General features: G+C 42.3%; 1 protein-coding gene across 1 annotated transcript in view; it reads right to left on the minus strand.

Annotated features, from left to right (window-relative positions):
- The window catches only part of LOC114024722 (1-aminocyclopropane-1-carboxylate synthase-like protein 1), a 47,732-nt gene extending 34,278 nt beyond the window's left edge, over positions 1-13,454 (minus strand). The window contains exon 1 of the mRNA XM_027837842.1: positions 13,395-13,454. The gene's annotated coding sequence lies outside the window, so the exon portion shown is untranslated. The remainder of the gene's footprint in view (positions 1-13,394) is intronic.
- Between the last annotated feature and the right edge of the window lie 12,516 nt (positions 13,455-25,970).

A 25,970-nucleotide genomic window follows, 5' to 3' on the forward strand; every position in this document is an offset into this window, starting at 1 on the left:
TCTCTGTCTCTCTCTGTCTCTCTCTCTGTCTCTCTCTCTCTCCTGCTTCCAAACACACTGGATCAGGAGGAGTTAGGCTCCTCCTTGTAACTGCTGCTCCTTACAGACCCTCCCCTTGCTTTCATTCCTCGGTAGATTCTCCTTTGAAGTTTACACCACCCATGTCTATCATTGGGCTCAGCTCCTCATGGTTGTCTTCTCTCAGCCTTCAGGTCACTGGCCCTACTTTCCCAAGATATTTGTTATAGTCTCCCTTTGCACCCCAACCCCTGCCTCATACTTGGGTCTTCAATATATATGTATATATTGATATCCCCTTGAAGATTGGCCTCTGGCTTATCCTCAACTCTTAGATATGTACATAGATCATATATATGCATGTGTATATATGTGTGTGTATACATCCACCATGTATTCATATATAAATTATACTTGTACATATACACCTAGCTATAGCTAGACAGCTACCTGGTGCCATAGTGCATAGAGTAGACCTGGAATCAAGAAGACCTATGTTCTCATCTAACTTTAGACTTTTGCTAGCTGGGTGACCCTGGGCAAGTCACTTCATTTCCATCTCCTTCAGCTTCCTCAACTGTAAAATAAGGATAATAATAGCACCTACCTTCAAGGTTGTTGTGAAGATCAAATCAGATATTTATAAAATGCTTAACACAGTGCCTGGCACATAGAAAGCACTTAATAAGTTTTCATTCCCTTCCCTTTATATAATTCACCTTCCTTAGTTCCTTCCCTCTAGGACTGTGCTCTATATTTTATTTATGTATCTACTAGAAGATGAGGAAGCTGAGGAGGCCAAGCAGCCAAATCCAGATTCCAACTTGGGTCTTGTGACTTCAAATTTAGTTTGATTTCTACTTACAACACTGCCTTTCCATGGTCTCTCTTTTGCATTGGAAGTTCTAAAAAAAAAAAAAAAACATTCTAATAGCCACTTTTGGCTCAGCTAAAGAGTCTTACACCTTCAAGGGTCAGTAAACTTGTTCTAAAAGTTGATTGAAGTTACTAGTTAATCATCAGTGGGAAGCACACTGGTGGGGGCTCGTGAATGGCAGCACTAAAAACCCTAGACCAGGTGTGGGGAACCTGCAGCCTTGAGACCACATGTGGCCCTCTGGGTCCTCAAGTGTGGCCCTTTGAATCCAAACTTCACAGAACAATTCCTTTTATTAGCACAGAACAATTCTGTGAAGTTTGGATTCAGTCAAAAGGCCACACTGGAGGACCTAGAAGGCCACTTGTGGTCTCAAGGCTGCAGGTTCCCCACCCCTGAACTCGTCACTAGTCAAAAATATTTATTAAGCACTTGAGGTACACTAGGCATTGCACTAAGCACTGGAGAGACAAAGAAAGGTGAAAGACAGTCTTTGTTCAATCTAGTGGTGGAGATAACATATAAAAAGAAGATGGAAAGGGTAGGGGGTGGGGAGACAACTGGGGACTCAGGGAGATCCAGAAGTCCCAGGAGCTGGTCTTTTTATGTTCTTCTGCAGCCAATTGCATTGCCTTTGGCCAAGGCTACTAGAGATTGTTATTGCTATGTATGCTTAGCCAGTGCCTGGTACATAGTAGGTACTTTATTGATAATAATAATAATAATATTTAGCTGTAACCACTCATGGGACTTCTGGGTCTCCAAACTCCCTAAGGTGAATGCTTCCACCTTAGGTGTACATTTATTCACCAAGAATTAGGAAAGATTAAACTCAGACAGAGGGAGCTTTTTGCATTCACAGCCCCCATGGCCAGGTGGGAGGCAGGCCTACTAAACCTCCCCCCACCCAGGACTCTCAAGACCAGCCTTAAGTAGTAGTCCTGCTTCATACAAGCTGCAAAGGAAAAGAAAATGCTGTTGGGCTGTGTACCTTCTGTATATACAGTTAGTTCCAGCTCAGTAACCCCTGCTACCCAAGCATCCATTTTTCTTATACCACAACCAATCAGAAGACTTGGTCATCACACAGTGCTGGTCCCTCAGTCACAGGATCAGAAACAGCCTCTACTCCTACCCCAAGCTTCCACATGGTAGCATGGCCTGGAAGTAGGCACTTTCCCCAAGGACTGGCTCCATGTAAATGATTCCATCATGCTCTCTACAGACAAGGAAACTGAGGCCCCCTCGAAGAGGAAGTGGTTTGCCCAAGGTCACCTAAGTAGTGAATAGCTGAGTGGGGATTTGAATTCAGGCCAAAGGCTGCTCATTCTACCTTTGCTCAATATATGCCTAACAACACCCTCACTGGTCCCCCAAAGATGTGTAGAGAAAATGGTTAGGCCACAACAGAAGCCCGAAGAGGAGGAGCCCATCTAGCTTTCAAATAAAGCCACCCCAATCTGCCACAAAAAAATAGCAGGTTTCCTCCATCATGAGCTGGAGTGTTAAGCCCTAGGGTACATTCTGCAAAAGGGCAGAAGCAATTACCCCCCCCAATCCCCTTCCCTAAAAAGCTGCTCCAAATCTAAGCAAAGTTTGACTTGAACAGAACCATTTCAATCCAACAAAATTCATTGAGACATGTGTGATAGTGAAAAGAAGGCTATACTCCAAGTCAGGACCACCAGATTCTCATTGCAATTCCCAGTTATGTGACTATGGGCAATTAAGCCTTTCTGTGCCTCAGTTTCCTCACATGCAAATTGGGAATAATAATCATCGCACCCCACATCTCACAGGGCTGTTATGAGGAGAGTGGTTTGCAAAGTTCTATAGAAATTTGAGTGAATATTTATTAAATGCCTATCAGGTTCAAGACATTTTGCTGGGAGAGATAGGGCCAATAAGACATATGCCTTACCTATTAGAAGAAGAGGTCTATACAAATCAAATCCCGAATGTTAAAAATCCTTGGAATTAGAGCCAGAAAGGAAAAGTAGACACCTGGGAAGATGAGAAGGTAAACATCTCTACTCCCAAGACTCCATCAGGAAAAGCTTCAGGCAGGCCCTACTCAATTTGAATTCAAGAAGACCTAGGTTCAAGTCTTCTATCTGATGCCACCCCAACATGAATGGGAGTGACAAACCCCCATATCTTTGAACTTCACTTAATCACCAAGCATTTATTAAGCAGATGCTATGGGTCAGGCATTTGGCTAAGCACTGACGACACAAAGAAAAAGCAAAGCTAGCCTATGTCCTTAAGTAGCTTATGTTCTAATAAGGGAGATAATATGTATCAAACATAATAAACAATATAACTATAAAGTCATAGAAGATATAATATGTATCAAACAGAACAAACAATATAACTACAAAGTAGATAGAAGATATCTTTGGAAGGGTCGGGCACTCACTAGCAGCTGAGGGGAAAGACAGGGGAGGTGTCCTAGAGGAGATGGTGCTTGGGCTTAGCCTTGAATGAAGCCAAGAAGTTGGCTGTTGGGAAGGAGAGTGTTCCAGACATGGGAACAGCCAGTGCCAAGGGACAGAGATGGAGATAGGGCGTGCTATGCAAAGCATAGCAAGGAGGCCAGTATGACTGAACCATAGAGCTCCAAGAGGGGAGTGGAGTGTAAGATTAGAGAGAAAATAAGGACCACAGTCGTGAGGTGCTTTAAGTGACAAATAAAGGACCTCATATCTGGCTCAGAGTTAATAGGGAGGCCCAGGAGTTTATTGAGCAAGAAAATAACCTGGCCAGAGCAACACTTTGGAAAAGTTACTTTGGCAGCTGAGTGTAGGGTGGGTTGGAGGAGAGGGACCAGTTACAGGCTATTGCAGTAGTCCAGGCATGAGGTAATTCAGGCATGAAGTAGGCTGTAGTGAGGAGAGAGAAGGACATGTATGCGAGATGCTGTAGAGAAGGAAATGTCAATATGCTGGCAATTGATTGACTAGGCAGGTTATCGAGAGAGGGGCATTGAGAATAACCCCAAGGATGGACACCTGGGTGGTTCAGTTTCATTATCTGTAAAACAGGCATAAAAATCCCTGAAGTATTCACCCTCACAGGGATGTAAGGCTCAAAAGAGATACTGTATATGGTGAGCTTTAAGAAACTCTCAGTGCTAGATAATTTTCCTTCTAAAATGAGTCTGCCCAAGCCTTCTTAGAGAGGTATGAAAGCTGCTGTCCTGAGGTCCAAATGGCATGTGTGACTCACAAACTCAAGAGAAGGAAAGTTGGGACAGTTGGGCTACAGTCCCAGAAAGGAGGAATTTCAAGTCAAGGAGCATCTTCCAGACTTCTGAGCTGGGCTAACCTTTCTGATAACAGAAGCTATAATAAGAATTTGCCAACAGGGGGTGCTCCTCCCCCGTCTTCCTGCAGAGTACCAAAAACTGCACCAGGGCTAGAGCCCAGGTCAAGCCAATTCAGGACAAAAGAAGATCACAGAACTGAGGATGGGATATACCTCAGAGCACAAGGCACAGAATGCAAGAGCTGTCAGGGACTTTGGGACAAAAGGCATTGAGCACTGGAGCTGAAAAGAAGATTAAAGTATAGACTATCAGAGCTGGAGGGAACCTTAGAACAGGAAATGTCAAAACTGGGAGGGACCTTAGAACACAAAAAGTCAGAGCTGGAGGGAACCTTAGAGCACAGAATTTCAGAACTAAGAGAGACCTTAGAAAAGGGAATATCAGAACTGGGAGAGTCCTTAAAACATACAAGGTCAGAGCTGGGAGAGACCATAGAACACAGTATGTCAGAGCTGGAGGGGACCTTAGAACAGGGAATGTCAGAACTGGGAGGGGCCTACAGCACCAGATGGAAAAGTCTTAAAGATCATTTCATCCAACTCTTTCATTTTACGTAGAGGGAACTGAGGACAGTATCTCCAAATCTAGATCTTCTGACCTCTGTGGTCTCTGTCCACATCAGGTGATTCTAAGTCATTGCTTGACCCTCATCATTTGTCCTCCTGAAGAACAGGAAAATGCCTTTTGGTCTAACCCGCTGGATCTGATTTGGGGAAGTTGTTCAGTCGTATCTGACTCTCTGTGGCAAAGATACTGGAGTGGTTCGCCATTTCCTTCTCTAGCTCATTTTGCAGATGAGGAAACTGAGGCAAACAGGGGTAAGTGACTTGCCCAGGGTCATACAGCTAGTAAATGTCTGAGTTCAGATTTGAACTCAGGTCCTCCTGACTCCAGGTCCCAGCTCTATCTACTGCACCACCTGTTGGAAAGTAGAGACCACACGTTTAGTTCATCCCTGCCTTCCGTGGGACTGCATAACCACAGGCAAGTGTCATTCTTTTTTCTTCTTGTCTCCCTCCATTTTCCTATACACAAAGCCCTATGGGGGTGGGGAGGGAGGGAAGGAGCTGGCTAGGGTAGTGGAGAAGACTTTTTTTTCCTCAAAAAACCCATCTGTAAGACGGCTTTGGGTGCAGAAAGTGTGGAGGTGTTGCTAGGCAGGAGAGGGCCTGGGAACTGCACCAAATCCTCCAGGCAGCTCTTGGTTGCCTCTGCCTTTAAGGGCATCCATCAGACACACTCTTCCAGAAGGCTGCAGTGGACCACCAACAGAGTGCTGCCTAGAAGTCTAGAAAGGACTCAGCCAGCCAGCACTGGAGGAGCACAGGGAGTCTGGGAACAGGCAGGGCCCTCCGAAGGAGGTGGCTCAGGGACAGGAATGTGGGGCGAATGTGGGGAAGTCAGGATGCCAAATTCCTAGCACTAGGATTACAGGATCATCATCTACAGCTGGGAGGGAACTTAGAGGTCATCCAGTCCAACCTTCTCATTTTACAGAGAAGGAAGCTGAGACCAAGAAATGTGAAGTGAATTGTTCAAGGCTATACATGTAGAAGATTTGAACCCAGGTCCTCTGACTTCAAATCTAGACCTCTTTCTGGTTCTTGCTCCACTGTTTTGCTACCTGTAAGACCACACCTGTGTGATGCAGTGATTACAACACTGGACCTGGAGTTAAGAAGTTCAAATCCAGCCTCAGACATTTATTAACTGAATGACTCTGGGTAAGTCACTTAACCTATGTTTGCCTCAATTTCCTCAACTGTAAAATGGAGATAATAATAGCACCTACCTCCCAGGGTTTTTGTAAGGATTAAATGTGATATTATCGGTAAAGTGATTAGCATAGTACCTAGCACATAGTAGGTACTATGAATACTTGTTTCACATCCTAGTGAATACTTGTTTCCTTCTTTCCACAGGTAAATCACAACTATCAGCTTCTCAGTTTCAACATTCATGAAATGGGGCTAATCATATTTGCACTGCCCATTCCCAACATTACTATGGGGAAAACATTTGATAAACCTTCCACACTTAAAGAAATGTGAATTGTTGATGGGTTGGTCCTAGACTTGTGACAGATGGATACTATAGATGGAATCAAAAGACTTGGGTTCAAATCCAGAGCTCCTATTCACTTACTAGTTGTGGGACCTAGAACACGACCTTGAGCAAATTACATTAATCTCTACAATTTTCCCATCTGAAAAATATACAAGGTTGTTATAAAGCCTTAGCAAGATAATTTTCATAAAATCTTTGGTAATTCACAAAGAACCATAGAAATGTGTGTAACTACTATTTTGTAAGTCCTGGCCTGAGGTATTTTTCAGTCCTTTTGTTAAACAACTAACCTTGGCTCTGACCTGCCATATGGAGGGAGAATATAGGTGACAGTTATCCAGCAGATCCTCAGTGGTCCCTAGAATGGTGTTGCATTTGGAGGCATCATATCTTAGGAGCAATATTGACAAACAGGAGAGGATGGAGAAGACAGACTGGAAGTCTGGGGTCTTCAGCTCATGCCATGTGAGGGTCATTTGAAGGAACTGGGGGCACTTAACCCAGGGGAAGAGGGTGGAGCTGTTGGTTGTCTTCAAGTATCTAAAGGGCTGGGGTTAGCTTTGTCCTCCTTGGCCCTGGGAAGCCAAACGGTGAGAAGTAGGTGGGAATCATGGAGCAGAAGACTGAGCTTGTTGTCAGGCCTCGATTCCTGGCCATGGATGCTCCCCTGGGTGGCCTTGGGAGGGAGTGGGCCACTCCTCGAGGTTTCCATCCAAGGCTGAGCAATCAGTTCTTGGGGAGGATGTATTAAGTGGGGATTCTCGGACAGGGATGGGTTGGATTAGATGGGCCCCGAGGTTCCCTCCAACTCTGAAATTCTATGGTTCTGACTAGAATTCAGAAATCTAGACTTGCAGGCTTTTTGTACGAGACAAATAATGAATGGTATGAGATGGAATAGCATTTATCAAGCCTTTACTTTGTGGCAGGCACTGTGCTAAGTGCTGAGTATATACATCCAAGCAAGCAACCATTCCCTCAAAGAGCCTATATTCTACTAGGGGAAGACAACATACATACATGTGTCCAATAACCAGATTTTTAAAATATCAACTATAATGGAATGACTGCCACAGAAAAGGAGAGGTCGGTTTGTATGATGCAAAGTTACTAGAGTCTGGCCAATGCTGCTTCCTGCTCTCAGCATCATCACATGCATAACTGAAAGTGACATTAGAAAGCAATTAGTCCAACATTCATGTGATTGATGGGGAGACTGAGGCCCAGAGTGGGAAATGATTTATCCAAGAGTACACACAGGTACTAAGTAGCACAATTTGAACGCAAGTTCTTGGACTCCATGGTGCTCTTTCTATGACATCAGACAGCTAGGTGGCCCAGTGGATAGAGCTCTGGACCTGGAGTCAGGAAGGCCTGTGTTCAAATTTGGCCTCATATACTTACTAGCTGTGTGACCCTGAGGAAGTCCTTTAGGTTCTGTTTGCCTCAGTTTCCTCATCTGTAAAATGGGGATGATAACAGCCACCTTGCAGGGTTGTTGTGAGGATCAAATGAGATATTTGTAAAAAAAAAAAAAACGATGCTTAGCATGGTGCCCGGCACATAGTAGGTGCAAAATAAGTGCTTATTCCCTTCCCCCATCATACCACTCCCCAACCTCTAGTCATGTAGCCAATGCAGGTTACTCTGCAAGTTCTTGGGTAGATGCCTGCTGTGGGAGGCCAGCCTTGGTACCATAGTGCCATACACAGATATTCCAACCTTCTACATCCTTCAGTGCCCAATTCCCATCCCCCAAGTCCCCAAAAGCCCATTTGCCTATTTCTGCCCAAATGATGCTTGTCTCCTCCTGTGTTTTCCACTCTACTCTCTGAGACCTTTCCTTGTCTTCCATCTCATGTGTGCAAATACATAGACTCTGTCATTCATATTGAGGAAGTTGATGTATTGAAGATCCCCCCCTACTCTGTTCCAATCAGCATCGATCAATTTGATATAATTCTATGTTCTGGCCCCAGAGCTATGAGCAGCAGACGGGTAAGATCACTTGCACCATCATGGGAAGCTGGATGGAGGCCCTCCTCCCTTGTTTTTCCTGGTCATAGTGACCAAGCCCAGTGTGCCAGATTCAACTACATGAAAAGCCCCCCAAAATTATTTTTGTAACTCCAGACCATTCTCTCTTGTCCAACATGAGCAGGTGCTCATCTTGTGACCATCTTATGACCACCTAGTCAGTGGAGATATTCCTTACCTTGCCCAACTCATGACCCTGCTGATATGTTGTTTTGCTCATTTTAGCCTAGTTGTCATATGTCAACCAATGCCATTATTCTGTTCTTGACCATTTACATGTCGAAACCTATAAAAATAGGGCCCTGGAAGGAGGAGGCATCTCGGATCATGAGGAAGATCTGAGGTCCACTTCATTAGAGGGGACCACAGACTCTTTAATAAGGTGCCATTGGCTCAGAGCTCTGCCTTGGTTTTTCTTATTGTAGGTTGGATAATTTTTATCCCCACACAAATGGCAACTCCTCCGGGACAGCATGGATCCCAACCTCTTTCGGCCAGTCTCTTCAAGGGACCCAAAGAGGAAGTGCACAGTGGGTTGAATTTTCACCGATGCTCTCCCATGGACACCAGCCCTGGGAGGTTGGACTCTTCTCACTGTCTGTACCCAAATTCTCTAAGCCTGAGCTAAATCTCTTCAAGATTGGTGAGTCTGCCTTGATTTACCCTAAATTTATTTTCTTTAAGGAGGGTCCCTGATTGGGTTAAGAGGGACTGTTTGAATTTGTGACTAATCTGTCTAAATTTATAAACCTCAGAGCACTCCAATTCAATTTTTTTTAATAAAATTATATGGCCATAACTTCAACTTTTTAAACATGGGCTACTGTTTTTTTTTCCCCATCCATTTTTCTCAATTTCATTTTTTAAGGCCAGGGAGATTCAGCATTAGAATTGCTAGTTCCTCATTTTCTGCCAGCCAGCCACCTAGCTAATTTTAAAACTTCCTGTTGGCAGAGTTAAAACAGATTTTTTGTCTTTAAATTCTTTTAACAAGGAGTAATTAAATAATTCCTGTCATCAACAGAAAAACCTCTCATAGTAGTTGAAGGGGAACTTTTGGGGCCTTAGGGGAGAGATTGCCAACCCCAACAGTAAGTTGTCAAGGCTGTGACCATCCTAGGAGCAATCCCACCCTCTTTTGACCTGAGAAGAAGGCTTATTTTAGTTTTACAGATATGAGGAAAGGAAAAGGTTATTTTCACTTATATCTGCTCAGGATTAAATTGATTAGAGCTAATTTTTCAGGAAGTTTTAAAGGAAAGTAGGTATAAATTTTGCTGAATGTTCCCTTATTAAGCACCTTTAGGCCCTAGTTAACCGGTTTTAGGATCCTAGAGGTTAAGCCCAGAAATTAAGAATTGGAAGTATTGGAGAAATTGCCAAAACAAATCCCTGAATATTACAGTATTGGCTGTAGGAAAGATGCCCATATAGGCAGAATTCAGGGGGGTTGGAAATTATTTCCCTTGCTTTATTTTGAGGCCTGGGAAAAGGGTGAACTCCCTGTCCAGGGGGGATATCTGAAGGAGGTAATCTCTAAATGCCTTCAACTCAGCAACTTCTCAGAAGGAATAGTCAAAAAGGCATGTACCTTGGAAACCTAGCCCAAATCTCTCGAGGGAAATTCCTCCAAAGAGTGCCACTCCTGTTCAGGGACATCAGGAAGAGAGATGGGGTGGGGCATAAGAGGAGAAACGTATCCTACAGGATCCCCATTATGGCCTGTGAAAAGGGTGAACTCCCTGTCCAGGGGTAGGGATGACTAAAGAAAGAGCTATTAAGCTGTGTGAAGTTTGGTTTGAGAATACAAAGGGTTTGGAGGATTGTTTTGGCCAAAGCATGGAACTTTTGATTCCTTAGAAAGGGATGGAATTTTATTGAATAACCTCCCAAATCAGCTTAAAATAAATGAACTATTGATATTGCTAAATCCTTCATCAGTCTCAGTTTTTCTTCCTATGGTTATACTTTGGCAAAAAGTCTAGAGGAATGGAACTTGAATCAGTTCTTCTATCTATTAGGGACTTGTTCTATATACAAAGTGCATTTTAAATGGGTGAACCTAATTGGCAAAGGCAAATTGGACTGGAGCAATGTGTATTGTTACTAAATTACAAGTTTTATTGATAAGATTCTCAAAGCATAAATATAATGAGGAAACAGAAAAATTATCTTAGGCTCACAGTAGGACCCTAACTACAAGATGGTCATGAGTTCTAGACTTGATAAAGGAGACAGGTAAGATCTGGACTTTAAAACCTCCTAGAGAAAACCTCGAAAGTTCAGGCCTGATTTAATGTTGTGTCTTGTTTTATGTTCTGCATGTGTCTGTTTGAAACTAACTTTAGGAATAGTGGGTATTTTATTTCAGATAGAAAAGGACCATATACAATCAGGAAAATTTTTAACAGAATTGGAAATGTGTGTCTGTTTTGTCTGTGCCATTTTTGCTTTGTGCTAACCCATATCTAAGAGGTGTTTTACCTACTATGCTTTTTCTTTTGGCATGCTCAACCAAAAGGAACAGGCTGTGTAAAACAAATAAATATATAAACTTTTTTAAAAGGCTTAAAAGAAGACAAATCTCTTTTTTTCTCTGTTTCCAACATTGGCCATGTTGGAGATTGATGAGATGAAAGACAGATACAAAAATTAATGGAAAACTAAGATACAAAAAAAAGATAGGCAACCAAATTTGTTAAAAAGGAATAATCATATTTCTTTCATGTCTAAGTTATAATTTGGATGTCTTTATAAGGTATTTGGATGAATTTATAAGTTACTAACAAACTCTGTAGAGTTTAGTGAAAACAACAAACAAAATTCACAGATCAGTTCTTACTTAAAAGAGACCTTTAAAATGACCAGGAATTGATTTAAAGCTAAAGTTTGCATTTTAAGAACTGTCTTTTTAGATTTAGATTAAAAATCTTATGAGTGTAAATAATTCTACCATTCAGAATTTAAAAAGGAAACACATTTGCTAAGCCTGAACAACTTTCAACTAGTCTCTAAGTCTGGAGTTTTGGGGTATCAATCTGTGAAGTGGGTTTTAATTTTAGTGTAGGATAAAGGCATACTTTAAAAACTGTACTCATAGTTGGGATAAACTTATTGTAGGAAGGAATTTTTTTTTATTAGAAGGCAGAATAAGGAAATTTAAGACCATCTTCAGAAAAGAATAAAAGTTGTTCATTTACCCTTCTGTTGTTTACTGCTTTTAAATAACAACCTGAGGGCACCAGGCAAGCCCTGGTTAGGGATCCCCAATTGAAGGTGATTCCCAAAGTACTCCCAGAAAAATAAATTAGCTCCTCTTTTAATGAGAGACAATCACAAAATTCATTCCTAATAGGGAAACGACAGTTTTGGAAGATATCAAAACTTTGTAAAGAGAGAGAGAGAGAGAGAGAGAGAGAGAGAGAGGTAATTAGAAATACAGATCGTTCCCAGTCAAGAAGCACCAAATAGAGGTTGCCTTTGAGAAAACTTTTCCATGTTTCATTAAGAGTGAATAATAAAGAAGAGTGTAATAATAGTAACCTCCTACTGTGAGAATAGCAGAGAACCTTTTAGAGTACCAATATCTGTGACATTTTTGTGCCATAGTTGGCCTTTGGAGGATCCCCCTTGGGCATTGCCAAAATAGCTGGATGAATGCTTTTCCAGCATAAAAAAGGTTAACTTTGAGAAGGAGACAGATGATTTTTCCTCTAAAATTGTCCTGCTTGCTAAAATCTGTGACAAAATGAGGGACTTCTTATGCTGAGTGAGTTATTTTTTGAGTCTATTTGCCTATCACTTATATAAACTATGTGATTGTAACATCCTAATTACCTAAAAGCCCTTAAAGAAATTAGCATTAACTATAATCACTAAAGAACCAAAAAAAGGTTTACTAGTGAAATTAAGCAAGTAGAAGAAAGAGAGAGTAGTGTTGCATGAGGAGAAAAGTTAAGGATGAGTAGACAGGTGAAGAAAGTTGGAGTTTGCACAGAAAGCATAAACTCAGGATTTGAAAGTCAAAGAGTTTTTGGTGTTTTGAAAGGGAGATTTTGGAAAGGATCTTAATCCCACTGAAATAGAAAAGATTTAGCAATATTTTTTAAGCAACACCCCTTTGATAGTTGCTACATGTCTTCCTTCCTCAATCAATATAAGTCTACAAAATATGTTTCATAAAATATGTTAATTAGTTGATTGATAGAGAAAGGATAATCTCTTTGCTCTGGTTTAAATAGTCACACTAAAGGATTAATCATTTAGAAAATTTAAAGAAACTGATTTGGCTCTTTGGGGAACTCCAAAAAACAAAGAAGCAGTGGTGGGAAATTGGGAGGGTCACCATGGATTTTTTTTTTAATATAAACCAAGTCAAAATAATGGAACCTTATCCAAAGTGAAGTTTAGTTATTGCCACTAGTCATTCTAAATCAAAATTGATTGGGCTGAAAATATTGTAATGGTAGTAAATTAGAGAATCCAATCAGTGCTTATATGTACAAAGGGAATAATAAATATTTACACCTATCTCTCAGGGTTGTTGGGAGAAACGCATAGTTGTGAAGTACTTAACACAGTACCTAGCTTGTGTAAAGCATGAGCACTGTGGTGTTCAGACCTTGTAGGAATACTATTGAATAAAATGTGTCCCATCTATAGGTACTTTTCCTAATTGGCAGGGATGTTAACAAAATTGGGAAATTATAGATTAAACATTTTAAAGTATTACTTAAAAAAAACAGTTGAACAACTTTCAAGACATATAAGAAGCCTGGCATGAAGTAGGCACTACATCAACTACTAGGACAAGCATGAAAGTGCCAGGGGTAATACCACAAATGACTTTCTATGAATTAATAAGCTTGAAAGGTATTAATCTAAGGTGATGTTTTAAGTACAAGAAGGCTAAGAGAAGCTGTTAAAGCAAGTTTCTTCCTCTTTTCAATCTGAATACGGTTACGTTATAAACATATCTGTTATATGATTACTGGAGCTTATATATACACATATATATATATTTAGAAACATAAAAAATACTAATAGTAGTAGTAATAAATGACTTACTGTTGTGAGAAAAGCACAGCAAAATCCTCTTAGGAGAGCTTTGTGAGGTTCCTTGGGATGAGCCCTACTGACAAGGTGTTGTGAAACTCAGCAGCACTGCCATTTGAGGAACTAGGGTTTCCCCCACCCAAACTGGAAAAAGGAAAACTTTTTTAATAATAAATGGGTGTCATTTGGGACCTTTTGGAAACTTAAGTAATTGTATCTTTTAATGCTATTATTTTGAACCAGCTATTCGCTGTGTATGAACTTGTGGTGAAGAAGTGAAAACAGCAGTAGTACGGTGCTAAACAGGTCTCTTGGGTCTGGGTGACTGGGATAGGTAAACCACTCTTCCCCAGATATACTTTTTTTAGTTCCTAAGGGGTTTAGTTCCTAAGTGGGGGGGGGGGGGAATCATTGTGGCACACAAGGGATAATAGATTTAATTAAGAGTGGGTTACTCCAGACACCACCCCAGTGACAATTTGCATGACAGTCACTTTCCAACTTGGTTAGCTTTTAATCAGCTGGCCTTTCAAGTCACATCCACTGGTGGTCATCTGCTAGCTTGTACCCCTCTTTGAGCACTTACAGAAAAGATTATTATTATGTACAAGTCAGTCCTTGACCAAGGTTGAACTATTTCTTAGTTCTAAAGCCACAGTTCCTCCTGATATCATAACTTTCACCAAGGAAATTTTGTCCAAATATGACCCACTTGTCTACATGGACTTTGATGGGGGTCTCATCTCATTGTATCCTAGAAACAGCCTGATCTCCTTTTGGCTTAATCTGTAGACCAAGGGGGGAATGGTAAGAGAAAATACATGAAATTTGTGAATAATTTAAAAAATTCTAGATGAAATTTTAAGGCTAATATATGAGAAAATAATAATTATCTAGCCCTGCGCTGCAATTAGTGAAATTTTGCTATTTCAGGAAGAGTCTCTTGGGACTTCAGTTTGCTGCTATTCTAAGTCTTGAATCCAGGCATAAGCATCTTGACCCTGCATAAGGCTGCTGGTTCATCATTCAAGGGAAATGTCATGTGCTCCTGCAGTCTGAGGACTGGATGTCCTATGGATGTCTGTCACTGGGAAAGTTGAAACAATAACCTTTCAAAGGTGAAGATAGGATTCTCTTGACCTATCCCCATCTTGGTAAATAAGAAATTTTCCCACCTGGTTAATTCTGAGGCTGGCTTTGCCATCCTGTCATACAATTGGCTGCCTATGACTCATATCTGAAATCAAACAGAATTAATGTTGCTATCTATGTCCCTGTGTTTCTCCTCACATAGCATATTCCATTGATAAGGGCAAGTATAGTCATTTGAATCACAAATAATAGAAACCATGAAACCTTACAACTGGTGGGTTATTTAGTTTATAAGAAATCATCCTATAACATTGTTTCATCATGATAATATGATTAGTAGGAGATGTGACACCATTTTCAAAATTGGATTAAGAATTTTATATGTAAAAATTGTTCGCAACACTATCTAAAAATATTAAGAGACAAAAACTCATTTTCCAATTCAGGCCCTCATGATGCAACAATTAAAATTCTCTGAAATTTCATAGATTAATACTGGAGATAAGATTTGAGTTATTTAGTCTAAAATTTTAGTCCTTCCTAAAATTAATGTGAGGATAATTGGGTATTTACGGAACAGTTTATGGGACCAAATTGTTGTTCTATTAATTATTAAACCTAAAACAGAAACATCTTTAGTTCCAATTTGAAGAAAAGAATGTTAGAATATCTTGGGTTGCTTGAATAGGAAATACCGATTTTATTTGGGTTTGTATTACCACCTGGAAGTTGAGCATATCTTGAAAGACAAACATGTTTTATTACAAATAACTTTTTTTGATCTGCACTGTCTTGAAAGTCACTACTCAATGCATTTATACATCCCATCCCAGAATTTTTTTCTTAAAATCACAATTATTTTGTTAAATGTTAAATGAATTCAGTTGAGTATCAGAAGTCATCATCTTATAAGAAGAAAAGTGTCTGTTAATAGTTCCCTACCAGGATCTCATCCTCCTAGGAAAGGAGTGAGCAGTTAAAAGAAAATAGCTAGAAAGGAAAATAGCTAGAGTAAACAGTTTTCAGTTGGTTTTAATAAATAGTTGTAATAAGATTAGGCAATTTTATATGCCAAATACAAAATTTATATTCAGAAATTTTTAAATCTTCAATTGTTATTTGAATTTGCCAACCTAAAAAATGTAAATTCTCTGGTCTAGTAATGTTCATATTGGTGCCACTAAAATTTGAGCTCGTTTTTACTACCTGATCTGGTTATGGTCATAGCAAATCAGAATTGTATTAAGATCTATTTGTCAGAGATTATTAACAGAGAAGGGGATCTCTGCAAGTCATCTGAACTAGAGAAGTAAATCCACTAGCACCCCACTCATTCCAGTATTCCTAGGAGGTGAGATCTCCAGAGGACCACAGGACTGTATCAGATGATGTTTCAAAGACTGAACGACTTTATGAGATGCGATTCATCATCATCATTGTCATCATCATCGTCCTCTCCACAAATGGTTCCTAATCCACCTGTTCCTGAGCTGTAGTGACTGGAACTTCAAATCCCCCTTTTAAGCCAGTGTCCTACTTTGACTTTTGCTTCACCACTGACAGCAATGACTGATAATACTGATGATTTCTTCATTCATAGATTTCAACCTGTTCCTTATTTTCCTCCACTCCCCATGCACCAAACGTCTAGATCTGTTTGTGTTGTATGCAGAGATGTCTTGGGGTGGCTGTTTGCCAAAATTGCTTAAATAGTTTTCATAAAGATTTCCAGAATCTGTGTGTAGGGCAAACAACACTTGTGTTAATGTGCTTGAACAACTGCCCTATGGTTCCCCAATTTTCGTATCTTAAAGGACATGTTTTGCTAGGAGGTACCTGTCCCTTGTGGGTCTTGGTTAGTGAGAGTGTCACCTAAGACATTTATTGTTACATTTGATGTATCATGAGTTACTGTTTAATCAGATGGAACATCATCAGCATGTTATAAGTTGTGCCCATTTCCCTCTTTACTGATGTCACCTTTGCCGCTCAGTGATGGGGCTACCCTCTACTGGTTTTGCGTTGCCCATGGAGGACTGCCCTCCATGCGTTTAGATGGTAGCATTCCAAAGAAAGACTGTAGTCTTTCTGTAGATCAAAGAGGGGAATGAGGATATTGATTCAGTGGAGACCCCCTACTCTGTTCCAATCAGCATCAATCAATTTGATATGATTCTAAGTTCTGGCCCCGGAGCTAGGAGTACAGATGGTAAGATCACTTGCACCATCATGGGAAGCTGGATGGAGGCCCTCCACCCTTGTTTTTCCTGGTCATGGTGACCAAGCCCAGTGTGCCAGATTCAACTACATGAAAAGCCCCCCAAAATTATTTTTGTAACTCCAGACCATTCTCTCTTGTCCAACATGAGCAGGTGCCCATCTTATGATCATCTTATGACTACCTAGTCAATGGAGATATTCCTTGCCTTGACCAACTCATGACCCTGCTGATACATTGTTTTGTTCCTTTTAGCCTAGTTGTCATATGTTAACCAATGACATTATTCTATTCTTGACTGTTTGTATATCAAACCCTATAAAAATAGGGCCATGGAAGGAGGGAGCATCTCAGATTATGAGGAAGATCTAAGGTCTACTTCATTAGAGAGGATCATGGACCCTTTAATAAAGTGTCATTGGCTCAGAGCTCTGCCTCAGTTTCTCCTATCATAGATTAGACAATTTTTATCCCCACACTTTTGTGTGTATCCCCCTCGCCTGGATTTGAGCAACACTTTTGGATTGATGGACTTTGAGACAAAATGAAACTTACACATGGGTCCCAAAGGATCAGAATAATTCAAAGATTTTTTTAAACAAAATCTGGATGGCTTTGGGGTAGAGAAGTTCCTTTTCCCTGTAGGCCAAGTCTACTAAAGTCTGGTCTATGACCCTTCTAAATAGTAATGAACTGCCATATTCCTCATTACTGCCACTTACACAGGACTTTAAAGTTTGCAGAATGTTTTATAAGCATCATCTCTGAACCTCATAGCAACTGTCTGCAATTGTTATTCTGATTTTACTGATGAGGGATCTGAGGCTCAGAGGGCTTAAGTGTCTTGCTCATGGTCACCCAGCCAGAAAGTCTCCAAGGTAGGACCTGAACCCAAGTGTTCCTGACTCCAAGTCCAGCACAGCATACCTCACTGCCTCTCCTAGGGGAAGCTGGGTCATGTTGACAGCTGCCTTGGGCACTCCCAGACCTTTGGGGAAGCCCAGCACCACTGAAATGGGGGATTCATTGTCCTGACTGTCCTTTCAGAAAGAATCTGATCTCCAACTCTGGTCTTTAAAAAAAAACCTTCAACTTATCTGCAAAAGCAAAAACAGTTGACAGTCTCAAGTTTCTCTGGGGCTTCTCCTCCCCTCCCCTCCCCTCCCCTTCCCTTCCCTTCCCTCCTTTCTCCTCCTCTCTCTCTGTCTCTGTCTCTGTCTGTCTGTCTGTCTGTCTCTCTGTCTCTCTCTCTGTCTCTCTCCCTCCCTCCCTCCCTCTCCCTCTCTTCTGTCTCTCTTCTCTCTGCTTCCCTCCGCATTCCTTGTCTCACCCACTCTCCCAATGTTTTACTCTCCGTCCTCCTCATTCTTCTAGTTCCTCTTCCTCCCTGTCCTTTCTTCTCTCTGTCCTTCATTTTCCTCCTTCCTCCTCCTCTTTACTCCGCCACTCACCTCTACCTCATCCTCTTCCCTCTCCTCTCTCCTCCCTCCCCCTCCTCTTGCTGTCTTCATCTCTGCTTCGCCTGTGTTTAGCTTGATGGCGACGGCCCGTCCTTCCAGCACTTAGCATGCTGCCAACATTTAATACCTCTTAAAATATGAATAAGCAACAGCATTTGCCAGCTTTATGTGTTGCTTCTAAGTCTGGGTTGGGGGAAGGGGAAGATTTCTCTGTTGGACTCCCAGCTTTCCTACTCTATCTGTTTCAAGGGAGTCACATTCCCCCTTTTCAGCAAAGAACATCCTGGACCAGACTGTCCAGAATCCTTTGACACTAGCATAGTCATGATCCACAGCAAGGGCAGTCTTTCTTCAGGTGCTCCCATCATGCTCTTTGCAGCCCTCCCATGAAATCAGGCAGGGACAGACACCAGGCTAAAGGCAGAAGCCCATTTCGGCAATTGGGCCTATTGGTCTCATGTTCACTTGCTGGGTCATGGTCATCTTTGGCTTGCAGGCACCTTTCTCATATTTAGGCCCCCTACTCAGAGCTTCCCCCCACATTGACTTGTCCCTGACGCACCTCAGACACTTGCACACACAGAATCTTTCCTTTTTTTTCCTTCTTCCCAACAACCAAGGATCATAGAATTCGAATAGATATGTTTAGAGCTGGAAGGGACGTTAGGGATCTCATTTTACAGATGAGGAAACTGAAGCCCACAAAGGCTAATTGATTTCCCCAAGGTCTCCCAGGGAGCTGACAAGTAGCAGAGCTGGGATCCAGACCGAGATCCTCAGACTCAGGCATTTCCATTACATCATCCTGCCTGGAATCACAAGAAACCGCAAGAGACAGAGGGGACCCAAACCCTTCATTTTACAGAGAAAGAAATGAAGGACCAGAGAAGTTAACGAACTTTCCCACAGCCACACAGCCAGGAGGGAGCAGAGCTGGAATTTGAATCCAGGTTCTCTGGCTCTAAGTCCAGTGTCCATTACAACTGGTTCATTTATTCATTGAAAATGCTTACTAAGCACCTACTCTCATCTTGACAGTCATGCAAAATGCTTTCCTTATACACACACACACACACACACACGGTAAATAAAGTAGTGTTATTGTGCCCATTTTACAGATGAGGAAACTGAGGCTCTGAGTCATGAAACCCAAGATCACAGAACCAAACCTTCTGACTCTGAGAGCAGCTCTCTTTCCACTACAACAGGTCAGGTCAGCACCACACTGGGGACTATTACGGATACCAGAAAGCATAACACCATCCATCCCCTTAAGGACAGCCTAGCTGAGGAAGCAAGACACACACAGGGATCCATTAAGTTTCAATAAAGGGCTGGCTAAGATTAAGTGACAAATGAGTAGTAGAGAAAATCCACACTGTAAGAATCCCCCAAGGGGGCAGCAGCAGAGAGAACTGCAGAGAGGAGGTGGGTCTGGAGCTGGGCTCTGAAGGAGGAGGAGAATTGGAGCTGGTGCAAGCGTGAAGAGGACTCAAGGCAGGGGACCGTGCCTGAGCAAATTTAATGGAGGTGGAGGGCACTGAGCAATGGAAGGTTGAAGGAAGGGAAGAAGACTGGCCTGGCTGGAGTCAAGTGTTCACATTGAAAGCTAGATCAATTGGGACCTCGAATGATAGGCTGATGAGTCTGGACTGGATTGGAGAGGCCAGGGTGGCCCCTCCCCATCCCCAGCCACATTAGCCATAGTCTTCCTCTCCCCCTTCCCCCAGCTCTGTCCCTTCTTCTCCCCACTGGAGTCACCACCACCTTCCTGGTCACTTTGGCCAAGGGGAGATAGAGGAGACCTTGGTGACAGAAGTGTCCAGATGCATTGGTGGGGGAAACCACCCTTGTCCCTCAAGATCTTCAGTTACCGCATTAGCCTTCTCTGATGACTCTCCTCCAGACATGACATGCTCTACAGACCAGACAACCCTCCATGTGCTCTCTACTCTCCCAACTCAGCTCATATTGTTGCCTATTGTATGAGCTTCCTGAATGCCTTTTTTTTTTTTAAAGTCCTACTAGAATGAAGTCTTTCATCATATCTCTTCTCCCTGCCCCATCAGAAACAGCCTGATCTCCAAGGGCACTTTCTGGTGCATCTTTTTAATGTACTTATCATGCCTTTTTAAAAAAAGATTAGACACCTGACTTAGGGGGATAGGAAACCCCAGGTGAGGAATCTTCTATTAGAGCAAATCAGCATCTGCTCTGAAACTTATAGTTTTAGAGACATGCCTGGGGCACAAAGAGGCTGTGACTTGCCCGGGGTCACATCCAGTATGTCAGAGGCTGGATTTGAACCCAGGCCTTCTTTTTTCTAAAATTTACTTTATTTTTAATTTATGAAATAAAACAAGCATTTCCATAACAGTATAATAAAAAAAAGATGATTACACATGAAACTACAAATCTATTATGTACAACTCACTATTCCTTTTAAATTTATCATAAAGTTATATTAGAGGGGATGTGAAAAAATTGGGACACTAATTCATTGTTGGTGTAATGGTGAACTGAACTCAGGTCTTCTTGACTCTTTGCCACAATGTCTCTCTCACGCGTTATTTGATATGTTGTTTGTCAGTTGGTTTTCAGTCATGTCTGACCCCATTTTGGGGTTTTCTTGGCAAAAGATACTGGAGTGGCTTGCCAATACTTTCTCCATCTCATTTTACAGATGAAGAAACTAAGGCAAACAGGGTGAAGTGACTTGCCCAGGGTCACACAGCTAATAAGTGTCTGCGGCCAGATTTGAACTCAGAAAGATGAGTCTTCCTGACTCCAAGCCTAGAGTTCTATGCACTATGGCGCCACCTAGCAGCCCAATTATTTCATATACACATATGTAAATTATCTATAGTTGTGTGGCATCTGCCTACTAAACTTGGAGCTCCTGTGAATTTTGTATTTCTTTTCCCATTCCAGAACTTAGCAGAGTCTTCTGCACCAAAGCCATAACTGCAAATTTGGGGACCTGAGGTATGCCACACAAAAGACTTCAAACCAACTTTGTAATTCATAATATGGAAACACAAGATTACAACCAAATTACGATTATATTACAATTATTATATTATAAATATACATATGTGTACATATACAAACATATTATGTTTATATATATACATATATATGTGTATATATATATATATAATATATATACAAATTACAATAATTACAACCAAAGAAATAGTTACTATAATATTGGCTCTGCTGAAGAAGTATATGGGTTAATTTTTTTTTTTTTTTGGTGAGGCAATTGGGGTTGAGTGACTTGACCAGAGTCACACAGCTAGTGAGTGCCATGTGTCAGAGGCCAGATTTGAACTCAGGTCCTCCTGACTCCAGGGCCTGTGCTCTTTCTACTAAATCACCTAGCTGCCCCCACGTGTATAAATTTTTGTACCTTTAAAGTTGTAGTGCCCTGGGGCACAGCCAGATTGCTCTGCCTTAGTCCCCTAGTTATAACTCTTCTCTATACTTAATAGTCACTTAATGAAATGCTTGTTGAAGTATGCTTTGAAAGTCTAAAGAAGTTCAGACACCTCAATTGTACGGGGCAGAGGTGTTTGACTTGCGTGGGCTTGGAGGGTGACCCAGATTTCATTCTGGGGTGCTAAAGACAATTCTACCAGTTTCAAAACTGTGTCTCAGGCTGCCAATGAACATTGAGTGCCGGCCAAATTCCTGTGACTCATTCATTGTTGAATTTTGAAATCCCCCGGTTAAATAGTGTTAGCTCTCATTTCTGCTTTAAGGCTTACAACCTGTGATTGTAGGCATAGTTGTATTATTAGCATCCTCATTTTACAAAGGAGGGAACTGAGGTTCTCGAAGGTGGATTTGGAATCAGGAGACCTGCTCTCTACTCTCTGGGGCCTTTGACAAGTCACTCAACTTTCATAGGGCTCCAATCAGATGATCTCAAAGGTCCCTATTAGCTCAATTAGGTGGCATAACTATAGAACACTGACCTGGGAGGCACATTCAAATCCAATTCAAATCCAGCCTCAGACATTTATTAGCTGTGTGACCTGTGCAAGTCATGTAGCCTCTCTCTGCCTCAGTTTCTTCATCAGTAAAATGGGAATAATAATGGCACCTATTTTCTACTGTGATTGTGAGGATAAAATGAGGTAGTATTTGTAAAATGCTTTGCAAACCTTAAAACACTATATGAATGCTAGCTATTATAATTAATCCTGTTGAAGAAAAGAATCAGGATTTGAACTCGGGTCTTAAGTGGCACAAGGGATAGAATTCTGGGCCTGGAATCAGCAAGATCTGAGTTCAAAATGGACCTCAGCTACTTTCTAGCTATGTGACCTTGGGCAAGTCACTTGACCCTGTTTGACTTAGTTTCCTCATCTATAAGATGAGTGGAGAAGGAAATAGCAACCACTCCAGTATCTTTGTCAATAAAACCACAAATCGGGTCACAAAGAGTCAGACATGACTGAACAACAACCACACAGCCAGTACATGGCAGAACCATCATTTCAACCTGGATGTCCCAAGCTCCCAGAACTCTAAGTGGCAGGATTTGAACCCAGGGCCTTCGACTCCAAGGCCAATGTTCACTGTGTTGTCTCTACTGCAGCCTGGTATTGTCTCTACTCCACCGCCCCAATCAGAACAGAAAAAACACACAAACAACCAGAAAGCTCCAGACTTCCACGTCCTCAGAATTCTTGGCCCAGGAAGGGAATTTTCCACAGGGACGCGGCCTCATTTCTTTAACAAAAGGGAGTGATACTGATTTCTCCTCAAGAAAAGCTCGGGATAAAAATCACCCCCTCAAGGAGGCCAGTTTCCAAGCTGTGGGTGTCCTCTATGAAAACACAGCAGGGAAACTGGTATCTGAATGGGGGGAGGCTGGAGGGGGAGGGGGAGGGGGAAGGGGGGGAAGAAGGGAAGGGAAGGGAAGGAGTCTTACTCATCCCTCATCAGGAAGGTAGGAGCGCCAGAGAACCCGGAAGGGAGCACAGGGTCAGAGATTTCTCAGAGGTATCTAGTCCATGCTCCTCACTTCACAGGTGAGGAAACTGTGGCCTAGAAGATAATGAGAATAAAATTATAATTATAATAACTAGCATTTACATATGCCACGGGGGGAGCTAGGTGGTGTAGATAGAATACTGGGCCTGGAGTTGGGAAGACCCATGTTCCTGAGTTCAAATCTGGCCTCAAACACTTCCTAGCTGTGTGACCCTGGGCAAGTCACTTCACCCTGTTTGCCTCAGTTTCCTCATCTGTCAAATGAGCCAGAGAAGGAAATGGCGAACCACTTCAGTATCTCTGCCAAGAAAAACCCCAAATGGGGTTACGAAGAGCAGGACACGACTGAAATGACTGAACAAGTATATGCCATACATTGTGTTAAACACATCACAAATATTGTCTCATTTTATCCTCATAACAACCCTGGAAGGTAGGTGTTGTTATTATCCCCAATTTACAGTTGAACAAAGTGAGGCCCAGAATGGCCAGGTGACTTGCTCAGGGTCTCACAGTTATAGTCCAGGTCTGGTCATTTAAGTCCAGGTCCTAGCCCCTTACCGCCATCCCGTACTGCCTTCCAGGCGATGAAAGAGGGCAGAGTTCAAGTTTATTGTAATAAGACTTTGTCTGTTTAGATGAGGGGCCCCTCAGAGAAGCATTGTGGCAGGGCGGAAGCATTGCTGAATCTGGCTTCACATCTTACCTTCCGATAGTACTATCAGACTATTGGGAAGCCATTTTATCTTGTAAACCTCAGATTTCCTAGCTGTAAAATGGGTATGACAGTGTCCATAGCACCTTCCACATAGTGCTGTTCTGAGGTTCTCAAGAGATGCAAATATTGGGTTTTTTCATAATTATTTTTAGTTTTCAACATTCACTTCCATAAGCTTTTGAGTTTTAAATCTTCTCCCCCTCCCTCTCCTCCCTGCTCCCCAAGAGGGCGGGCAATCTGATATAGGTTCTACTTATACATCCATATTAAGCATCTTTTCATATTAGTCATGACGTAAAGAAGAGCTAGAATTAATGGGAGGAACCATGAGAAAGAAGAAACAAAACAAAACAACAAAAGAAAAGAAGAGCAAATAGAATGCTTCCATCTGCATTCAGACTCCATAGTGCTTTCTCTGGATGTAGAGAGCTTTTTCCATCGTGGATCTTTTGGAGCTGTCTTAGATCCTTGCATTGCTGAGAAGTGCCAAGTCTATCAAAGTCAGTCATGAGATGCAAATATTAAGGCGCCATGTAATGAAGATGTTCCAGACTCACCCAGGAACAGGGTAGGTCTTACAGGTGGCTCACTCTGTGGTGTATTTTCAAGGGGCCCCAGGGCAGAACCAGCCCCCTGCCCTCAAATACCAAAGATGCTGACAATGATGGCAGACTAAATGATGTCTGCCATAGGCTGAGAAAGGGCTTTTCATCCTTGACCTCTGAGCCTCTCCTTCCCCCACTATAACTTTTCTCCTTTGGGTCACCTGTGTGACCCCAAGCAAGTCATATCATCTCCTTAGGCCTCAGTTTCCTTTTCTGTAAAATGAGGGTGTTTGGCTAGATGTCCTCTGAGGTCCCTTCCAGCCCTGGATCCTTAATGACAAAAGCCAAGGGAGTGAGCAGCAAAGCCAGTATTGGAACCCAGGTCTTTGGACTCCATATCCAATTAAAGGGTGCTTATGAGCACACACTTGAGCGGGGCTGCCCTTGAGGATTTGTTCACAGACAGCTCAGAGCAAGAGCAGGACAGACAAGGGGGTCCTGGTGGTGATAGAGGGTTATGGAGGAGAGGAGAGGGAAGGGGAGGGGAGAGGAGAGGGTGACCTGGAGAGAAAGGAGAATTTCTGGTCAAGGGGGGACGCTGCAGAAGACATCCCTCTCTAGAGGGCCTCCTGAAGACAGAGCAATGTGTATATATATGGCTGGTAGCTGGTCAATAATCATGACTAAAGATGACAATGATGGGGGTGAGGATGAGGATGGTAAGAGATCACATTTCTAGAGCACCTTACAGCCTCAGACCCAAGTTTTCCAACTCCAAATCTAGCCTTCTTTCCTCTATATTATTGTTGACAAGGGATTAAGAAAGCTGGGCCCTGAGTCCTGAGTGAGAAAATTGAGAGAAGCCTTTTTCCCACTAGGCCATCAACTAGGTCTATCCCACTAACAACCTGGGTCAGCTGACCCCAGGGAGACATCGCCTTAGAGTGGAATCAGCCCCTCATGGCCTTAAAGAACAGTGTAGGGTAGGGGCAGCTAGGTAGAGCCGTGGATAGAGCACCAGCCCTGGAGTCAGGAGAACCTGAGTTCAAATTCAGCCTCAGACACTTGATACTTACTAGTTGTGTGACCCTGAGCAAGTCACTTAACCCTGTTGCCTAGCCCCCCCCCCAAAAAAAAATAGAAAAAAAAAAGTAGGAGCAGGAGGAAGAGGGTCTAACCATAGCCTAGGAGGGATCTCAGAAGTAATGAATCCAGTTTCCTCATTTTTACTGCTGTAACAGGAGTTCCCAAGGCCCCAGCAGAGCTGTCTCCCTTACCTCCCACTCCAGCTACCACCTTGCCTCCTCGTCACTGGTGTTTGCAGGGCTTTCTTGAAGTCCCCCCAAGTCTTGTTGCAACTTTCATGCTCTGTCTCTAGTCACTGGGAATAATGAGAGACAAAGATAATAGAATGGGGTCCCAGTATGCCTGTGGTTTTTCCCCCTGACCCCCAAAAGACAGTAGGAAATGTGAATTGAGTGTGGGACCACAGCCCCTGAATGCTGATTGGGAGAAAAGTGAATGCAGCCAGGAATGAGAATCCAGGACCCT

This window comes from Vombatus ursinus, unplaced genomic scaffold (assembly GCF_900497805.2).
Source record: "Vombatus ursinus unplaced genomic scaffold, bare-nosed wombat genome assembly UNPS02014822.1, whole genome shotgun sequence".
In the NCBI taxonomy this organism is placed as follows: domain Eukaryota; kingdom Metazoa; phylum Chordata; class Mammalia; order Diprotodontia; family Vombatidae; genus Vombatus; species Vombatus ursinus.